A 6,000-nucleotide genomic window follows, 5' to 3' on the forward strand; every position below is an offset into this window, starting at 1 on the left:
CTCCCATCCATCTGTAATTCACCAATACTTTTTTTTTTCCTTCAGGAAAAATAAACCAAGCTTTTTTATAGCTGAGAAACCCTTTTAGTTGCCTTTGCAAGTAAGTGAATATTTGATGGAATTTATATCATCATTGAAATACACTTTCCTCAACTTCATAGACTTCTCTACAGAATAAAAGTTTAAGAACAATTAGATTTTTCCATGCATATAACCTATATCTCTGGATGCTTATCAGATTTATACATATATATTTTGCAGGCTAAATTATGCCCCTCCCAAAGACATTCCTAATCCCTGGCACTTGTAATGTTACCTTATAATTCATGAAATAATTTTGCAGAAGTGATTAAGTTAAAGATCTTGAGAGGGAGAGATAATATTGGATTATCCAGGAAAGCACTAAATACAACCACATGTGTTCTTATAAGAGAGAAACAGGGAGATCTGACACACAAGAGGAAAGGCAGAGATTGGAGTGACTGAGCCACAAGCTAAGCGATGTCAGCAGTCATGAGAATCTAGAAGAGACAAAAAATGAATCTTTCCCTAGAGCCTATGGAGGAAAGGTGGCCCTGTTGACACCTTGGTTTCAATACAGTGAAACTGATTTCAATCTTCTAACTTTTAGAACTATGAGAGAATAAATTTACATTGTTTAAACCAACAACTTTGTGTTAATGTATTACAGCAGTCATAGGAAACTGATACATATATATAAAATTTCACCAAAATACATCTAATTATTATTTATGCAATGTAATTTTCCCTAGATTTTCAATCTACCAGTTAAAATAGATCTTCATTTTGTGACAGTGTTCAGATAGATGTCTATTATTTTTGCTCTGTTCACTATTTTCACCTCCCGTAGTCCTGTTATTGCATGAGTCCAATTACATGAATCTGTCCGACTTTAGCCTCACCTTAATTTTTCTTTGTTCTCCTCAGAAACACTCTGAATTGTGAAGTTTCCTCCCCAGTGTTTGTTCCTCCTCCAAGATTTGTCTTCTACATCTAACCCATTATTCTATCACCACCATTATTTTCATTAAATTTTACCATTTTTGTTTTGCACTCCATGTAGCTTTTCTTATTTCAACTACTCTGTGAGTCATTGTTACAATTTCATACATGCAAAATTCTCTTTAATCTTTTAAAATAAATTCTCATTATTATAAATATTCTTTAAAAATTTTTTATTATTTCTGTACTAACAGAATTGCAAAAGCAGGTTATCTTTGGATATGGTCATTCCTTTTAGATGAATTGGTTTTGCATAGTTTTATGCAAACACAGTATTATGTGATACAAATACTGAGCTAAATTTTGGCAGAAGTAGGTGAGAATTCCTGGTCTAATCCTTTAGACACACACAAATTAAGAGAAAACAAATTATATTTCATATAATTTTAACTTATCAGTGGGGAAATCTAACATCTGGTAGGGTCTAAGAGGAAATTCTAGAGGAAGAAATATTTTTCTTGGTTCCAGGAAGTTTCCTCTCCAAGGTAGTTGTGATAATCATAAAATTGCCTTATCAATGCCACATTTCAGTTTATTTTTCATTTTACTTGTTTTTGTTTTGTTTTGTTTTGTTTTTTGGGTTTTTTTCCACATTTTAGCATTACATGGCCCTGGGATGCACCAGGATTTACCTTAAGAGGTCTGCTTTGCTCTTTGCCTGGCTCAGTTTTCAGTACTAGAAACATGATTTTTTTTTTAACTGGTAGAGTCCAAATCCTGCTGACCTACAGGGGCAAAACTTTTTAAAACTTTGAAAACATAAAGGGGTATAGGTTGGAATTATGTGTGATGCCAGTGCACAAAATCCTATCCTAAAAAGGAAGAAAAAACTGCATCCTCAAAAACTGTAGGTAAATCAGTGTGATAGAAATCTTTATTGATCACAATATTGGTATTAATTTTTCTATAGAAAAAGACAACCAATAAGTTGTCAACTAATGTCAACACCATCAGATAATATTCACAAGAGCTGTAAAATTATTTTTATTGAACCACAGCACTACAATTTTCTGTTTGAGCATTTCTACCAATGATTTTATTTCTTTATCGTAGGCTCAATGACTCTCAGACATACGTTATATGCTTATAGGTACAGTAGCATTTACAGACTCCTTTTGTTTTTAATTGAGGTGTGTTGTTTAATTAAAAGTCAAGAGGCATGGTGCTGCTAACCTTGAGAAGGAATAAATCAACTCTTGTTGCTTAGACATATTAAATTCACCCAATGCCTTTTTTTTTGTCATTTTTTTAAGATAGTCCTGGTTAATGAAGGTTAAGATGAACATGTGGGGATCATTAAGCTAAGAGATTTTAAATGTTTTAATTAAATATAAAAATTTATGTTGAATATAATAATTTATTTCAATAATAAGCTAAGGAAATAATGCCCTAATTCAATAATGTCCTAAGAAAAATTTCTGCCTCACACAAAATTTCTGCAAATTGTTGGTCCCAGAATTCAATTCATTGAAATTAAGAGACTGGCACAGGAATTACAGGAAACTGTTAGAATAAAAAAGAAGAACATAGGAAAATAAAAGATTCAGTAGGAAAAAACAAATGATGACATGATGCAGATAAAAATGGTGAACAAATATATTCCCATTACATTTTTAAAAATCTTAATAATAAAACAAGAAATGGCAAAACCAATACTGCAAAGCAGAGATACAAGAATTCAGGAAAAATGTGCTAGGTAAAAGAGAAAGACAGCAGATGAGTTAGCAAAACACAGAATAGAAATAAGAGGGGGAAAAAATCTCAAGTATGAAGCCCACATTAGGAGGAATACACAATAAATAAATAAATAAATAAATAAATAAATAAATAAATAAATAAATAAATAAATAACTAGCCTGGCTGAAAACACAGTGAGATATGATAGGATTGAAAAGTAAAAGAAATAAAATAAAAGTAAAGAAAGAGTAAAAACAGACAAAGATGAATAGAAAACATTTTAAAAGGAGATGAATACATTCACCTTGCTAAGTGTGAAATGAAATAAGGGGACAAAAAGAATTGAGGCTATAATTTAAGAAAATTGGAAAAAAGGCACTGTTTCTCAGGAAAGAAAGAGTAATGGACATATCCTAGAAATTCTATAATACTTAAAACTCTTCTTTATTAGAAAGATTAGAAAACATGATAAATGTTCAGTAATAGGATGGTACTGAAACTAATTTGGTTTATTCATAAGATAGAATACCATGCAGCAGCTAAATGAGGTAAGTCTCTACGTGCTAATATGGAAAATCTCCAAGGTTTTTGAATTTGAAGAAATCAATGTGCATAATATTATAGATGTATTATGATTTCTATTTAAAAATAATTATCTCTGGAAACACACTTAAAAAGAATAAAAGTGTGACTCTGAGGAAGGAACTAGATGGCAATGATAGAAATGTAGAACTGAGAATTTATTTTTCTTGTTCTATCTTTGAGAGCTTTCTATACTTTGTAATGTGCATATATTATGTATTCAAAACAAATAATTACATGTAATTTAAAAAGGCAGAGAAACTTGTTAATTATTCTTGGGGGGGGAAATGCAGTAACCACTGGATACCCATACTGTTACTTTTCGCAGGCCTTGTTCAGCAATACAATAGATGATGCAAAATTATGCCATCCAACATGTCAATACTTTCAACTATTTGGAGTAGCATTTTGCTGCTAACTAATCCATGAAGGCCATGCTTTTCAAAATTATATAATTAGCAAGAGATTTACTAAAGTTCTTTAATGTCTATGGATAACTGGAAACACCTGTCTTTAACATTTTCAGGCCAAAACGGCTCTTCCATGTTCTGTGATGCATAACTCTGGGATCTAAACCAGAGCATTGATTCTTTTACAGGAAAGAAAAAATAAAAGTAAACAAATATGTATATATATATATACAAACTTCTTAAATGGAAATACAATTTTTTGTCTTCCACAATGGGATGTTAAAATGGACACTTATAGTTTACTTCAATCAATATCCGAATGTACCTATATCATAGTTTGTTGCAATAGATAAAATGGATATGAGAACCTGCCTAGCCTAGGTCATTTTTCCCTCTCATAACGTAAAGGAAAAGTAGCACTAACGTTTTGATATCATAATCAAACCCTAACAGGATACCTTCGACATTTATGTTATCCATAAACACTCCCTTCCTCCATTTTTCTATTAATAAGATGTAACAAGAGGGTAATAAATGGCAAAAAGTAAGAATACCCAGACAAGTTGTTAGATAATCATACCTGTTTTCTGGTCATGATAAAGCTACTGCTTCCATGAATTTCCACCACACTGACTTCTGTAGTTTCTGAATAAAGCAAGTATGTTTCTTACACATAGGATATTATTGTTGATATTTTTTGTTATATACCAAATCTTTCTCGGTAAAGAAAGTAGCACATTGTTTTACATTCTGCCACAAATTCCTTATTTTCATTTCCAATTGCTCAGAAGATCATACATAGAGCACTGTGTTTGTGTATGCCTGGAGGATAACTTAGGTTGAGTGGTTATAAATGGTCCCCCAAGTCAGTGTTACCTAAATCTGATATGAAAATAACAAGAATAAGACCTTATGCTGTAAACCAAAATTAATTTTAGACTGTAATAAAGAATTTTAAAAACAATTTATTTGAGCAAAAGGAGCTGTAGCCTGGGAGACACAGATTCAGGTAGCAACCAAAATTGTGTTCAGCCAAGACAAAGAGGAGGATAGTTTTATAGCAAACGTTTCTGCCCAGGTTCCCAATTAGGTCCATTTTACGTAAATGGGATATCCAAATTTGTACACTTTCTGATTAGTCCAAATCATGCAGTTGTAATTGGTCATTATTATGTGTCTTGATTGGTTGTCATGGATAGTTCTGATTGGACCGTGAAAGTCTTAATTCATTGGTTGAAAGACGAAATCAGAAACTCCCTTATAAAGTTGACTCAGACAGTGCACATAAGCAGGACATAGTGTGGGAAGTTGAGAGCTCAGTCTGAGTTTCCTCCTGGTATCCAGAGCATGTGAGAAGCCCCTGTCAGCAAATAGCCATTCAGCTCTTTTAATTGTAAAATGTATGCCCTCTATTGACCATGGAGAGTCCATCTCAGCAGATAAATTCCTTCTGATTCACATCAAATTATTTTTTTCCCCTCGGGGTCCAGAATGCAAATAATCTTAGAAAAAATATTCTAGGCTAGTGCAAAGACCCCAAGGCAAAATTAAGCTTATTGTGTTTGAGGAAAAGATTGGAGTTTAGAAACAATGGCAGGAACCACATGAGATAAAATTGAATCACGTAGATCTTATAAGAGAATTAGGGCTTTATATTTTATCTTAAATTCAGTGGAGAGCTATTAGAAGGGTAATAAGCATGGGAATGGCTTGCTCTGATTTAGATTTTAAAAGATCATTCTGACTGCTTTGTGACAAATTGATTCCTGGGAATGGTGGGCCAAGCAGAAGCTGGGATACCAATAAGGACACTACTAAAATAGTCCAGACAGGAAATGATTGTGGCTTGGAAACGAATAATAACAGTGAAGGGTCAAATAAGAAAATGGAATATGCTTTGATGATGAAATCATCAAAGCTTGTTAGTGGATCGAATGTGGGTATGAAGGAAAAGGAGGATGTGAGAATAACTAAGATTTTTGGCTCAATTAACTCAGTGTATTGTGGTACAGTGAGATGGGCAGCTGAGGTGGGGAAACTCAGGAAGTGGGACACGGTTATTAGCTAAGGGTGTAATTCAAGTATTCTGTTCTGGAAATGCTTACAGTTTACATTGCCTATATTTAAATAAAGTCCATATTCCTTAGAATAAATTATTAGATCTTCATTTCTGATGCAAGACTATCTCTTCAAACATATCTCTAGTAAATCTTAACAAACATACATAAAGCTCATATTCCAAAACAAACCTACTCTTCAATTTCCTTTGTTTAAACTACCTATATCTGTATACTTTTGTAATGAAGTG

The sequence above is a fragment of the Rhinolophus ferrumequinum genome, chromosome 2 (genome assembly GCF_004115265.2).
Source record: "Rhinolophus ferrumequinum isolate MPI-CBG mRhiFer1 chromosome 2, mRhiFer1_v1.p, whole genome shotgun sequence".
In the NCBI taxonomy this organism is placed as follows: Eukaryota; Metazoa; Chordata; class Mammalia; order Chiroptera; family Rhinolophidae; genus Rhinolophus; species Rhinolophus ferrumequinum.